Here is a 16204-nt window from a genome sequence, read left to right on the forward strand (position 1 = left end):
CTATGCTGGTGAGTGTGTGTGTGTGTATCTTAAGGAATGGGGGAATACTAAACCTAAAGGAAGTTAAAGGAATTGTGGCAGAAATCAGTATGGAAGTAAAGCTATATTAAAATCAAATGGACACCCCCACCCCCCAAGAAAAAGAGGCGCACCCAAATCAAATGAAAGAATGGCCAATTGAGTTGTGTAATAAATGAGATCAGGCCCCTGGGTAATGGTGCCTGCTACCAAGCCTGACAATACGAGTTCAAACCTGGAGCCCCTATGCTGGAAATAGAGAACTGACTCCCAGATAATAACAGTCTGGCTTCCACATACAATCCACCCCCAATACACACACACATGAGTGAATATTTTAAATAGAGCATTATACTATAAGGTTAGGAAAGTTATCTCATGAATAAAAGCAGGGAAATCCTTGAAATATTAACAGGTTAATCAATATACAGAAGAGAATATGTTGTGTAAAATTTATCCCAGAAATTGAAAGTTCTGTAATTCATATTCTATGCTTTGTTTCCATAAAGAAGAAGGTCTTCTGGAAGCACATCTAGCTCTTGGCCCATTTTCACTTTTGAGCTTTCATATCCATGTTTCCTCACCTTCCCAGATCGTGCAGTGGTCTTTCAGGATGTCCTTGCAGATTTGAGTCTGACCCTGCCACATATTGCTTAGCCTCAGTGGCCTTGTGGAACTGCCTGCCATAAGCCTCTGTCTCCTAAACTAGCCTCACTAGCTGCTGACAGCTTAAGAAGCAGATAGTCATGTCACCTTGTCTCTCAGTTGTATTGACCCTGAGAAAACTCCAGGCAGTTGGTTTTGAGCAAGGAGCTCTAATGACATTCTCGGCAGTTTTGTAAAATGGAGCCTTTCCTGGGTCAGTTCTTAAACAACACTTTTCCTACTGCCCCAGTCAGTGAAGGGTCTAAGATTTCCCTGGCAATAATCTTAACAATTGGTTTGACTTTCCCCTATTTTTCACTTTGAACTTGCTGTAATTTTTCATGTCTTGCTCCCACAGTATAAATTTCAATAAGAAGGATGAGCAGTACTTGTACAACAGCCTGAATTCTGTTCCATTTTGAAATCTCCATCAAGCATAGCGTGCTGCTTTGAATTGTCCTTCATGATCCCTGGGCATGAGGAGAATGTAACAGGTTCTTGACTAAAGTATGTCATGAATGGTCTCTAATCTAGAAAGAGTCCTAGTTCCTTCTCTGAAATCTCATGAGTTTGGCCTCCACTGCATTTCTCTAAACATGACCATCTGAAGCTCTCAACAGAATGCTCAGTTAAACACTACTTAGTGCATTCTAGAGTTCTAGCCCTCGTCTCCAAATTAAATTCCTCTAACATGAAAAGCCTAAATATTTATCACAATACCTCTACTCTGTTGCCAGTTTTCTGTATTTGTTGCAGTGACCTGACATGTAGCTTAATGAAGAGTTTTGTTTGTCTTAACAATTGAAAAAATACAAACTACAGTCTATCGTGATGGGAAAAGCATAGCAGGAGTGAGGCATCTGATCACAGTGCCTTTGTAGTCAGGAAGGGGGGGATGCTCAGCTCTGTCTCATAGTTTAATGACAAAAGGAAAAGCTTTAAGCATGGAGTTTTGAAAGAACAGTTTTTGTTTGCAGGTGGATATGATTAAACAAGATGCTGCTGGCAGTTTTCTGGAGAACTTCACTAAAGTTCACATCTTACGAAGTTGACTAAAGATATGTTAGTGTCAACCTAAACCAATCAGTGCTACAGAATTGAGTATAGAGATATGTCTGCACTCACATGATTAATTGCCAAGTCACATGAGAGAATACTACTTTCAATAATTAGGGAAATTCATCACAATATTCAAAAAATAATTTTAAAAGAATGGTGGTTCAGTCCTAGCTATTCATAGCTGAGCATCACCAACCTGGGCAACAGTGAGAACAAGGCATAAGGAAGGAATAAACGCCAGTGTAGAGAGTGTGAAAGCTCTAGGATTGCCAGGGCTGTATAGAAAGGCCTTGCCTCCAAAACTAACAAAGAATTGTTAAAATGTTCCTTGGACCTAAAGGAAAACATAACAGTAAACATATCTAGAAGACAAAAATCTGTTACCCTCTGTTAAAATTTTAAGATTTGGTCTCAGATGTAACATTACAGGCAAGATCCAGAAGTAAGTGATAGTATTTTATGGCCTGGAACTGCTAATGTAGACCAGGCTGGCCTTGAATTCAGATTACTCTGGCTGCTTCCCAAGTGTTGAGATTAAAGGCATGCACCGCCACCCTGCAGGACCTAGGCAGTTTTTTGTTTGTTGGGAGCAGGGGCAGTATTTCAAGACAGGGTTTTTTTGTGTAGCCTTGGCTGTTCTGGACTCACTTTGTAGACCAGGCTTTCCTGAATGCTGGGATTACAGGCATGTGCCACCATGCCTAGCTTGCCTGGTGGTTCTTAAAGACATCATTAGAAACACAAAATCAGCCAGGCATGGTAGCTCACGCCTGTAATCCCAGCACTCAGGAGGCAGAGGCAGGTGGATCACTGAGTTCGAGGACAGTCTGGTCTACAAAGTGAGTCCAGGGCTGTTAACCCAGAGAAACCCTATCTTGAAAAACAAAAAAGAAACACAAAGCCCTGTGCATCTTTTGTTTTATGAGACAAAATAGCATTCAATCCATGAAATAACAAACTCCAATACCCTTGAGACTTTGATGAAAGGCTGATTGATAGGCAGCGTGGTGGATTTGCTTTCAATTAGAAATTCACATGCCAGGGCTGAAGAGGGGGCTCAGAGGTTAAGTGCACTGGCTGCTCTTCCACAGGACCTGTGTTCAATTCCTAGCACCTCCATGGCAGCTCACAACTGTCTATAACTTCAGTTCTTGGAGATCTGACACCTCACACAGGCATTACATGCAGGGAAAATACCAATGTACATAAAATAATAAAATTAACATGCATACATTTTAGGTCTTTTCAGAAAATCTTGTTCTCAAATGGATAAAAATGCCATTTCAGATAGAGAATATGACCAACATAAGACTTATAACCTGACCAAACAGGTATTTCATGAGCAAATTCAGAGACAACTCTCAGGACTTCTAAGAATGAATGTCAGAAGGGTCCTCTCATGAATCTGAGAGTGCAAACAAGCAACAAGTGATTATACACCATACAAATCTGTGCCATTGAGGAGCCTCAAGTAAGTGGGCGAAAATCAGATTGATTTTGAAGGACTTGACCTGTAGACAAACCCTTTTCACTTGGCTACTATATGCTATTACCAATATAGACACTAAGCATGCACCAGCTACCTTTTATGTGGTATCATCTCAATCTGATAAATAAGGTTGAATAAAGTTAATCAGAAGACCTCTAGTTGAGATTTTTATTTTTATATTTTATTTGTTTATATGAGTGTATATAAGTGTTTGTACTCACATGCACAGCCCATGTATGGAGATGAAAGTACTATATGGAGTCTGGTCTCTCCTTCCACCATATAGGTTCTGGAGATCAAACTCAGGGTATAAGGCTTGTTGGTGTGTGGGACCTTTATTCTGAGCCATCTCACCAGGCTGGGGTTTGAACTTCAATTAGGAAATGAGGATTAAAATTAAAAGTTAGCCAGGTGTGGTGGTGCATGCCTTTAATCCCAGCACTTGAGAGGCAGAGGTAGGTGGATCGCTGTGAATTCGAGGCCGGCCTGGTCTACAAAGCGAGTCCAGGATAGCCAAGGCTACACAGAGAAGTTGTCTCGAAAAATGAAAAATAAGTAAATAAATAAAATTAAAAGTTAATACTCTGGGGCTGGAGAGATGGCTCAGTGGCTAAGAGCACGAGTTGCTTTTCTGGAGGACCTGTGTTCAATTCCCAGCATCCACATAGTAGCTCACAACTATCTGTAACATCAGAATCTGACAACTTCACACAGACACACACATAGGCAAATTACCAATACACAAAATAAAATAATTTAAAAACGTAATATGTTGACCTTTATTAATAAGAAATTATTGGTTTTGTTGTTTGTTTCAATGTACGGTTTCTATTATCCTGGAACTCTTTCTATAGACCAGGGTGGCTTCGAATGTAGATATCTACCTGCCTCTGCCTCCCAGTGCTGGGATTAAAGGAATATGCTACTACCATCCTGCTTTGGTTTGTTTTTTTGGGGGGGGGTTGTTTTTTATTTTTTTCAAGACGGGGTTCCTCATGTATGCCTGGCTGTCCTGGAACTCACTTGGTAGACCAGGCTATCCTCAAACCAACACAGATCCACCTGCCTTTTCAGTGTTTAAAGGCCTGTGCCACCACCACCCAGCTTTTTTTTTTTTTTTCTTTCCTATTTTTATCTATTTGTTTTCTTTCTTCTTTTTTTAAAAATTTCTTTTCTATCTTTAAATTATGTCTAAATAGTATTAACTATGAAGTATTCAAAAACCTCTTAAATTCTGTTTTCTGAATCATCAGAACTTTGTTTTTGCATCTGGGTTTGGTGTGCACCCTTTTAAGTCCAGCACTCATACTCAAGATGCTGAGGCAGCTCGATTTCTGTGAGCTCAAAGCAACCCTAGTCTACACAGTAAGATCCTGTCTCGCACAGCAAAACCCCCACGCGTTTGCTTTTAACTAACAATGCATTATAGCTTAGGAAGTTGTGTGTTCCCCATAAAACCTTACTTCTTTTTTTAGAGTACATCTTTTGTTTTGTTTGTTTGGAGACAGGGTTTCTTTCTTTCTATCTTTCTTTCTATCTATCTATCTATCTATCTATCTATCTATCTATCTATCTATCTATAGCTTTAGCTGTCCTGGACTCACTTTGTAGACCAGGCTGGCCTCGAACTCACAGAAATTTGTCTGCCTCTTCCTCCCCAAGTGAGTACACCACCGCGTACTGTTCCAACTATGGAAATGATTTCGTGTGGCTGGGCATATATTAACATAGTTTCATGGACGTGTTACTAAGTTATTACGGCTCCGAATCATAGGGTCTCTGCTGCTTGGACTTGGGAATGACAAATCTATTCAAAGGCTAACTCACTAGCCTTGCCCAGATGGGACAAGGAAGTGAGGGGGGAGGGGGTAAATAAAACTGATTTTTCAAGTACATTTCACCAAAGACTTTCAAAATGCAAGGTAAACATAAAACGGAATTACTAATTACCTTTTTTTTCAACGCAAGGTCGGCTTGCACTGAACACGGGTTCAAGTCGTTCCCATTAAGCCCTGTACTCTAGCCCAGTTGGCTATCTATAGCTGTTGTGAAAAGCTCACAAATCTTTAACCACCACTGGGTGGAGGACCAGACACCTATCTCAGGGGGGCAGGCTTGTGAAATGAAGCAAACACTAGAAAAAGGTAGTGGGACCACGGTTCGAGAGCTCCAAACGCATCTTAGGATGCTCCAAACCTCAGAGGTCTCCATCCAAGATACAGGTGTCTAGTAACCTAAGCTTCGGGTACCAAATCCCATTCCTCAAAACCACACACTCCCTTCCTTAGCTGGGGGCTCCGGGGCATTTTTCTGAGAATGGCCTTCGTGCTTTGAAAATAAAGGACCTTAAGAGTCCACAGTTTACGAAATCCAGCAGCCTTGGCTCTCGAAGATCTTGCCCTGAAAGAAAAGTAGGATAGGACTGGATACTCCCCCCCCCCGCCCCCCCCCCCCACCCCCCAGTTTCCCGCCTCTTAATCCTCCAGCCTAAGGAGACCTATCTATTTCCGAAAGCCTCTGGCACCCTTCTTCCGCTCACTTTTTCCACCTCTAAGCTTGCACTGAAAGATGCCAGAAGCACAATACAGAACAGGATGCAAGGAAGTTTCTTACAACATCGTTTCTAGCTTTTCAAGGCGTCCCCTTTAAGGAACCAGGCCCACCTCTTTCTCATCTATCTACTGGCTTTCCTTTCTGCCTGACACTCTACCTTTAAGAATATTTCCTGTTCTTTCAACCCAACTTGCACACCTCCGCCCCCCGGCCGTGTTCATTGGGCCGCCTGAGGCCTGTTCCCTCCTAGCTTTCCCCTCACCTCCTCCCGCCCTCCAGCCTAGCGCAGCGGCGTCCCGGATCTTGATTGGCTAGCATGGCAGCCTCCCCAGCACCGGATTGGAAGGCCGGTCGGCCGGGGCGGGCGCGCCGCGCATACAGGCTAGGGTGTGCGCGTGCCGAGCGGCGGCCGCGGGAGGGGCGGGAGGGGCGGGGGGAGGGGGGCTGGGAAAGTTGAGGCCGTGCTGCCGCCGGGTCTCCGGCCTCGAGGGCTCGGGCTCGCTGCGGCGGCGGCGGCGGCGGCGGCGGCAGCGGCCGCGAAGAGAGGCGGCGGGGGCGGGGGGAGAGGAGGGCCCGGGCCCGCGCTCCCCCAGCCCCGCACAAGCAGGCGGCGGCTGAGGACCCAGAGGCTCGCCTGGACGGCCAGACACCTCTACCTTCCGCTCCTGGGATCATGACCCAGGCGGGGGTCGCCGCCACCGCGGCCGGGAGCGTGTCGCCGGCGGGTGAGTGGCCGCGGGAAGGGGCTCTGACAGCCCGGACCGTAGCTGCGGGGGCGGCTCCGGGGGGCGGCCCCGGGCTCAGCTCCACCCACCCCCTCCTAGCAGCGGGAGGTGAGGGCTAGGCTGAGTGCCCCTCAGTCCTGGGGAGCCCAGGGCGCCCTCCTGGCCCCGGGGCCAGCGCTCTCTTCATCACAGCTTGCTCGCACCACGGGTGCCAGGCCTGAGGGGGCTCGCCCTGCTCCCGGTGCGCGCCGGCGGACAGAGGCCCCATGCTGTCCTGGGTGCATAAAGAGCTGGGTAGCCAGGTCCCCACCGGGTGGCCTTTGCCTGCCTCCTTCACCTTTTGCCATCTCTTCCATCTCTTTGCTTGTCTTGTGACTTTCCTTCCAACCCACACGTCAAACTCGTGTTGCTTGCTTTTGTAACTTTCACCTCTGTGTCGGAGAGTTAAGCTGCCGGTTTCTTTTGAGAAGCCCATCTTTTTGCTCCTGAATACCACTGATCCAAGCGAATGGCAGTCTCGTCCGATTTCGTATTTCCTGAACAAGCATGAGGCTTCTGGGCTCTGAGGTTGGGCACTTTCACAACTGAGTTCTCTTCTCTCTTGAGGGGGACTTCTTGCTTTTATTGACCTTGCCTGTAGATAAGAGACCATTTAAAACTAACTGTCACTCCAGTAAGTGAGTTCGAGGCCATCCTGGTCTACAAAGTGAATCCAGGATAGCCAAAGCTACGCAGAGAAACCCTGTCTCGACAAACAAACAACTTAACTGCCAAACACAACTAATGTTCGAATAACATTTTACCATTAAGTAGAACAGGATAGTCCTGGCCAACTTTACAGGTAACGGTGGGCAGATTTCTTAAGGAAATTTTATGATGAGTAAGTGGACCCTGCAGCAGCATTTCCCATGGCCAGTCGCACTTGCTTTTTGCGGCCTCAACAGTCAATCACCTTGGTGACCTTTTCGTTTCCTGCAGGACTCCTGATTTATTGTATGGATACTGTGTTTCCATTTATTTGGGAAGTACACAGGTATTTGTTGCAAAGTAATTAAGATTCTTTGTAATCATTCCACTTTCAGAAGCCAAGAGTTGTAAGGGAAAGCTGTGTCAAGCTGTCATACCAAAGGCCCACCAGCCACATGTGACCCAGAATAACCGTGAATGGAGTCCAACCCAAAACTGAAAACTTACTCAGTTCCTTGAATTTTCCCCCCTAAATCACATTGTGTGGCTCTTGAGCATGAACCTGTAAATGACAGGGTTGTGTCACCTCATCTAAGCAGTATGACTTTTGTATGGATTGACATTAGATTCTCCTGGTATTTAAATGTAGTTGTTTTTTTTTGTTTTTGTTTTTGTTTTTTCTTGTTTTTTGAGACAGGGTTTCTTTTGTAGTCCCGGCTGTCCTGGATAGACTCACTTTGTAAACCAGGCTGGCCTCGAACTCAAAGAGATCGCCTGCCTTTGCCTCCCAAGTGTTGGGATAAAGGATGTGCACCACCAGGCCTGGCTACAAGTAGTTTTATGAAGCCTGTTCATTGATGAAACTTAGAACAGTTCCTGTTACAAAAGCGTTGCCGTGCAGTGTACTAAAGGCCACTTAGAATAGTTATATTCTGCCTTGGTTGTTTACGGAACAACACCGAAGTTTTTAAAAAGATCACAGATTTTACACTGAGCTGGTTGTTAATGAAACACTAAAAAACACTGTTTAATTTAGGCTAGAAGAGAATTTTCCACTGGTAGCAAGCTCAGAAGCCCAGCCTATAAACCCAGGTCTTAATGTTATCTCACATTGTTCCTTCCTGTGGTCAAGCTCAGTGGTCCCTAAACTGGACTGCTTGTTATAATCACCATGTTTCATTTCCCAGACATTACCTTCGATCTGGAGGGAGCAGGCTGTGGGTATACCTCTTAAAGCTCTCCACACAATTCTGCTCAGCAGCAAGGCTGAAAATTACCTTAAGCTTGGCACAACGTCCAGGCTGTTCTGCTTGTATTCCAGAGTTTTCCTTGGCAAGCCTTCAGTTGTGTATTCAACTTTTGCCCCACACCCTTCCATGTGAACCTTTGGACCCTCTCACTCCTACAGATAATACAGTTTAGATCCCTGCTGTTGCTAACATGGGTGTTTCTCAAGATATGGATCCCTACTCCCTGAAATTCCCCTCCCTATGAACAACATATAGAGTAGGGTGTAAGTAATTGTAGTGGCAGACTCCTGAAACATGTCATTTTTGGTGTACACACGCACATACACTGTGTGTGTCTGTGTGTGTTGGTATGGACTCTCTTTGCTCCTAGGCTGACCTTGAATTTGTAGCAATCCTCAGGCTTTTAATGCTCACATGCTGGTATTACAGGTGTGTGTCCTCATACTTGGCACTAACAGAAGTTTTAGATTTTTCATCATATTACTGAGAGAGAGTTGGAGGAGGGCTTGCATTTGTCAAAATATATGTATGGGGGTCAAAGGACAACTCGAGAGACATTGCCTTTTCTGCTGTGTGGGATTGGCTTCACGTCAGGTTTGGCAGCAAGTACTTGCTGAGCCATTTTACCAAGCTAACAACAAATTTTGTTTTGTTTTGCCCTGAAACCTGATCTATATAGTAGATCAGGCTGGCCTTGAACTCAGAGATCTACTTGCCTCTGCCTCCTGAGTGCTGGGATTAAAGTCATGTACAACATGGTGTTTATATGGTTTCAAGTCTGACCGCTCTAAATTGGACAACCAGTGAGGGGGTTCATCCCAGGGTAAGGCTGACTCTCCTCCAACCAATCACTACTTGCCTGTAGTTCTTTGTCTAGGGATGGGGACATGGTGACATTAGTGTGTCCATTGATGTTGCTGTTGTTCTGATCTGTTATTGTTTTTTTGTTTGTTTGTTTGTTTTTTGGTAGCCATTTCTAGGAGACACCATTTCACCACCGTCTCCCTGGTATTCTGGCTCTCAGTTTTTCCTACCCCTCTTGCATGATGTTTCTGAGGCACAGATACAGGGGCTGTGATTTACATGTATTTGTTGAGGCTGGGCTCCCCATAATCTGTTGATATCTGCATTGTGTTTACTTGTGGTGTATGTGTGTGTGTGTGTGTGTGAGTATGTGCATGTGTGTGTGTGAGATTGTGTGACTGATGGTCTCCATTTGCTTTAAAGAGAAGTGTCTTTGATGAGGGATGGTAGCTAATCTAGAAAAGGTGGCTCCTAGACCTTGTTTTTGTGATAAGCTCTCTTTGAACTTTCATACTACATGTTATTTACAAGAACTCCCTTTGTACTGCTAGTGTGGGTTAACTTAACACATATGCTTGCTTCATTTACAGTTCAGTGGCAAGGAGTGTTTTGTTTTTGTGGTTAAATACTTTTTTATTTATTTTTTATTTTTTGGGTTGTTTGAGACAGGGTTTTCTGTCTCTGTCTTTTCCCTGGCTTTCCTGGACACGCTTTTAGACCAGTCTGGCTTTAAACTCACAGAGATTAACCTGCCTTTGTCCCTAGTGCTGAGACTAAAGACATATGTCACCACAGCTGGCCATCTCCTAGCAGTGTTATCTCTTAACTAGTATTGAGTTTGTGAAAGCCTGTTATTGTTGTTATGGTTATGGTTTGAGACAATATGTCCTGGAACTCCCTGTGTAGAACAGGCTGATCTCAAGCTCCTAGGATCCACTGTGTCTGTATCCAAGGGCTGGGATTATAGTTGAGGTCCACCATGTGTTACTTTCAGACTTTTCCATTTATTTACTTGATATTTTTTCAGCAGGTAGGTTTTTGTTTTGTTTTAGTGTGTGTGTGTGTGTGTGTGTGTGGTCCCTTTTTTGCCTATATTTCTATGTTAGTGGTTATCACCTTGCCACAGGTGTGTGTTTATCTTACTGCTAGCCTTCAGGGCCTCTATGCTCAAGAGCATGATCCTCATTGTATTTCTAGATACTATTGTAGTACTACAGAGCTAGAACACACTAACCACAGGAACTGTGTCCTCTAATACTGTATTTGTCATTAACAGACACTGAAAATAATGTATTAAATATGACTGCCATATTTTATTATACAAAGAATATTGTATATATTGTTAACAAAAGTTGATTTGACATTAATTAATTGACTTTGCTGCTATGTATTGTCTTATCTGTAGTTATGCATTCAGACCCCTTAAATGTGTAATTGTCTACATGTACACACACCTTAAACATTTTTCTCCAGAGCTTGTTATCCATAAAATATTTGTGAAACACTTGCTAAGAGGAAAACTGCTATCTGTTCAATTGGATAATTTTTCTTTTTCTCATTAAATTTTCCATGTGGGTACAATTGTGCTGCTTCAGAAGGCCAGAGCTTTTAATTAGATCAGTAGGGCTTGATAAGTTGTTTCTATTAATGTGCTAATACTGTGTTTTTAATTCAGTTCATCAAGTATTTATTGGGTACTTACATTTACCCAACGCCATAGGTGCTAAAGAGCATAGAGAAATAGTAAATAGTGAACTCAACTCATAAGAAAACTTGGGGGAGACTGGGGAACACCCACATCAGGTAGTTAAGGGACTCGTTGCAGCATTCATTGGCTGCCAGATTAACCTATGATTGATGATGATGAAGAAGAAAAACTAGCAAAGACTCATTTTCTTTTGCCTGTTGTGTGGCTGGTTGAGGAGCCCATCGTTAGCTGCCAATTAATGAAGCCATCTTGGATCCCCTAGTGAAAGAATTCTCACATTAGCTGCTGTAATTTCTTAAACAACAGAACCCACAGAGAAGAGAAAGAAAAGATGTCAGGGCTGAGAAAGGAATCGGTTCTACTTCTGCACCACACACAGGACCAATTTCTCTTTAGTTATTAGCAACAGGATTTGACTTGGGTGAATGTAAGCAGAAAATGGAGAATTGTGGATGTATGCTGAGTAAGATCATAGAACCAGAAGAATGTAAGAGTGCAGCCTTGAGAAGGACAGGAAATGCTAGTCCTGAGGGCCACGTCAGCTCCAGCCAGCTCTCCTTCTCATGCAGGGACTCTTAGCTGTTAGCCCTGTGCCACACCTCTGATGTCGGCCCATGTTTGAAGTCCTATTTGAATTTAAGAGTGGGGTGGGGAAGCTCTTCAAAGGAGACTCGGGATGTTGCTGCCAGACTGCCCGAGCTGCAGGTCTTTACAGATGGACTGGATTTGGCACTGCCCAAGCCTTCGCTGAGCTGGTGTGAGCAGTTTGTGAAATGAAAACCAGCACCAGCTATCTGAAAAGTGAATGGAAAATAAGGAAGAAGGGATAGTAAGTGTAAGCTGTTGTTCAAGAAGCCTGATGGTCAGAGAAAGAGAGGATATTAGGCCCTAAGTATAGGAAGCGGCTCTGCGTTAGCGAGAAATGGCAGGAAGCTTTGTTGGGGAGGCAGACTCACCTTGGACTTTGAAGGATGCATAGGAGTTAGACAAGCAGAGAAAGGGTAAAAAGGTCATTTCAGTGGGAGAATAGCAAGAACTTAGGAAAAATGAATTCACGGATAAGAACAAGAAAGGCTTGGATATCTGATTTGCATAGGAGGGAGAGTAAATGGCATAATCAGGCCGGGCGTAGTGGCGCATGCCTTTAATCCTAGGACTCAGGAGGCAGAGGCCAGCTGATCTCAGTGAGTTAGGCCAACCTGGTCTACAAAGCGAGTCCAGGACAGCCAAGGCTACACAGAGACTGTCTTGAAAAACCAAAAAACCCAACAACAACAAAATGCCATGATCAGCTAGTTACCTGTTTCTCTGTTGTGCCAGGTGGATGTGGGTGGGTGAGACTGACAGCCAGAACCCAGGGTTTAGATGTGATGCAACAGCTGTTGTTGGACAAGGGTACAGTTGTCCTTTAGTATTCGTGTAGAATTTTTTTTCAGGATCCTTTTACGGGTACATAAATTTAAGAATATATATATAAATATCCTTTAGAGGGCTGGACAGATGGCTCAGTGGTTAAGAGTACATGGTGTTCTTGCAGAGGACCCAAGTTTGGTTCCCACCACCCATGTGCAGTGGATCACAACCATTTGTAACTCCAGTTGTAGGAAATCTGACAGCTCGGGCCTTGTGAAGCGCCTGCACTCAGGTACACATACCCTGCCCAACGCATCCTCATGCACAGGGGCATGGTGCTTGCATAGCCTATGTACATCCCCCTATATACACTAAGTTGCTTGTAGATTATTTGTAATACTTTATGCTATTTAAATGCTGTATGAATTCACCCATACATTGTGAAGATGTGATATAGTCTGGAAAAATGTGTAAAGGTAGTTTCATCATCATGTGGCCATCCTATAGTGTATACTTGTGAGCCTAGAGGCAAACAGCTTGTTAAACATGCAAATTTTATGCTGCAGTCTGTTCTTCTAGGCTACAAATTTCTTGTTTTTTTGTTTGGTTTTGGTGGGGGGTTTTTTTTTCTTTTCTTTTTTTTGTTTTTGTTTTTGTTTTTGTTTTTTGTTTTGTTTTTGAGACAGGGCTTCTCTATGTAGTCCTGGCAGTCCTGGAATCACTCTATAGACTAGGCTGTCCTCAAACTCACAGAGATCCACCTGTCTCTGCCTCTTGAGTGCTGGGATTAAAGGTGTGAGCCAACATCATCCAGCCCTTAGGCTACAAACTTATTTACCACATTATTGTCATGAATATTTAGATAGTCAGAACACAGTGGAGCTTATATGTATAGACATATGCAAACATATAGAAAAGTTACAGTAAAATATGAAGTAATAAGAATCTTCAACTCAGGGCTGGAGAGATGGCTCAGTGGTTAAGAACACCGTCAGCTCTTCCAGAGGTCCTGAGTTCAATTCCCAGCAACCACATGGTGGCTCACAACCATCTATAATGTGATCCAATGCCCTCTTCTGGCATGCAGGTGTACATGCAGGCAGAACACTGCATACATAATAAATACATCTTTAAAAAAAAAGGACTCTTCAACTCTGTTATAGTGTTAGGGGACCACTATTAGATATGTGGGCTGAGTAAGTAAATATCATTATGCAGTACATGGCGATATCTATTAATACTGTATTTATTTTGAGGTTTTATTTTACAGGATGTTGCTGTGTAGCCCAGGCTATTCACACACTTTTTATGCTCCTGCCTCAGTCTCCCAAGTGCTGAGATTACACACATTACCACACAGGCCCATACTGTATTATACTTTAGAAAACAGTAACGAGGGGGAAACATCTGTATATATTCAATATAGCTAAAAATTTCTCTCAATATTTTTGTTTCAAGAATTGTCTAATTCAAGCCAGGCATGGTGGTGCATGCCTTTAGTTCCAGTATTCAGGAGGCAGAGGCAGGCAGAGATCTGTGAGTTTGAGGCCAGCCTGGTCTACAGAGCTAGTTCCAGAACAGCTGAGGATACACAAAGAAATCCTGTCTCAAAAAGAAAAGAAAAAAAAACTGTTGAATTCATGGATATGGAACTCTGTATATAGAAGGCCAATGCTGCTGTAAATTCTGGATCATGAGGAACATGACAGAAGTTGGTGAGTTAGAGGAAAAGATCAGCTGTCCAGAGCCAGGCATGTAAATAGAGCATAAGCTAGCACAGCAATGAACAAGTTAAGGGAAATGGGATGAAAATAATAGCATTTCGTATGGAGATCTTTGTTTGTTTGTTTTGTTATTAGAGCCAGGCTAATTGATAAAATGGAGACTTTGAAGTAGATCTTTTACGAGATGAGGCAGCTTAGTAGGTTCCAAATAGGCTTTTTCATTTGTTTTGAATGTTCTAATAAGAGCTTTGCCTGTCCATAGATGTAGAGCATGATAAAAGTTGAAAGGACGCTTTATTATATATATAATGGTTTTAACTGTGTGTCGGGGGATCAGAAACCTTTTATGAAAAAAAAAAAAAGCATAAGGTGGAGAGTAATGAAAATAAGAACTCAAATAAGAAAGAAACAAGGATTCCTACTGGGGCGGGGGGAGACATGTTAGTGAGAAAAGAAAAGGCCAACACATGGGATGGAATTTTAGGAAGATCTTTGACTTGATGAAGTTAGTCCCTGGCCTCCAAAGAATTATTTCCATTGGTTTGAGCATCCAGAAGTAAACAGTCATGGGCCAGGATGGACTGGACAGGGAAGGAGAGAGGAAGTTCTGTGGAGTGAAATAAAGTGAAAGATTACACAGAAAAAGCAGATTCCTTGTTGAACGTGAAGACAGTTTTTATGTTTCTGAAGCAAAAGATCAAACATGGCGGAACAATAAATTGATGCAGAGGGAAGAGCTGAGAAGAATTAGCTCTGGGGTCCTATGGAGAGGAGAAAGACGTATAGAAATGGGAACTGTCCAGTGCAGGGACTCAGAGGAGCTCACAGCTGTCCTCTCATAGGGGCGCAGGGAGAAGAAAGGTAGCTAACGCACTGAGCCCTGCTGTGAAGCTTGGCTTTGCTGGAGGCTCTGTGACGTCACTGCTGATAGTCTCCTGACTAAACGAGAGGATCCTGAGAGTCTGATGAGCCCTTACGTCAAAACCAAATGCTGGGTGTCACGTCTGAGCTGGCCTAGCAGTCACTGTTTGGGTAGAGCATAGAAAGCAAAAATATGACATTACATGAGAAGTGTTTCAGGAATTTTGAGAGGAAAATCGATGGAGCTAGTATTTTTATGCCTTAAACTTATAATATTATCTAAATAGTTTATTATAAATATATTTTATTATAAATATATATAAGTGTATAATGAAAAAAGTGCTAGTTAAGTAATAAACAGAAAATGGGGCAATATGGATAGACCTTAGTGCTCAAACTTTGGGAAAGCTATTTTTTGCCCATCAAAAACATTTGGAATTTCTGAAAATTACAAAACTTGTGGATTCAAACTAATGCTAAATCTTGCCATGTGGAAAAAAATCTGTAATCTCATTCAAGTAAGTTTTCTCAAATCAATTCTGGGAAAACCCCAAAGCCAAAGACTGAAATTCTGAGTGGATTAAGAACAATGAGACTTTTAAAAGATTTTATTATTTCATGTGCACTCATGTTTTGTTTGTGTGTACATATGTACACCATGTGTATGTAGTACCCACAGAGGCCAGAAGAGGGTTTCAGATCCTCTGGAACTGGATTTAGAGAGGGTTGTGAGCCCCCAGGTGGGCGCTGGGGACTACAGGACCTCTGGAGAGCAGCAGTGCCCCTTGAGACAGGATCCTGTTGTACAGTATGGGTTGGCTTGGACGTTTTGGGGCTATACTATACTTGAGCTTGTAGTCCTCCTGCCTCAGCTTCCTGAGTGCTGAGATTCAAGGGGTGTACTACTATGATTGGCTGATGGTTTTTATTTTATTTTTAATATTTTAAAAAGATTTATTTTATTTATTAATGTATACAGCATTCTGCCTGCACGCCAGAAGAGACCACCAGATCTCGTTATAGATGGTTGTGAGCCACCATGTGGTGGCTGGGAATTGAATTCATACCTTTGAAAGAGCAGACAGTGCTCTTAACCTCTAAGCCATCAAACCAGCCCCCATGGCTGATGGTTTTTAATAGGAAAATCTGTTTAGATTTCAGTTTTGTTGTTCTCTGCAGCTGCACATTTGACCAGCCACTGAATGAAAATACTCAGAAAAACAGCTTCCATCTGTATTGAATGTGTGGATTCTTACCGCCCGCACTATTCCCTCATAACACAGGACAGTTACTTAGTGATCCAGCATTCATGGTGGTCCTCTCCTTCC

General features: G+C 43.2%; 1 protein-coding gene across 1 annotated transcript in view; it reads left to right on the forward strand.

Annotated features, from left to right (window-relative positions):
- Positions 1–6308: 6308 nt before the first annotated feature.
- The window catches only part of Usf3 (upstream transcription factor family member 3), a 47406-nt gene continuing 37510 nt past the window's right edge, over positions 6309–16204 (forward strand). Inside the window, exon 1 of the mRNA XM_051149974.1 lies at positions 6309–6489. The gene's annotated coding sequence lies outside the window, so the exon portion shown is untranslated. The remainder of the gene's footprint in view (positions 6490–16204) is intronic.

Source organism: Acomys russatus, chromosome 8 (assembly GCF_903995435.1).
Source record: "Acomys russatus chromosome 8, mAcoRus1.1, whole genome shotgun sequence".
NCBI classification, from domain to species: Eukaryota; Metazoa; Chordata; class Mammalia; order Rodentia; family Muridae; genus Acomys; species Acomys russatus.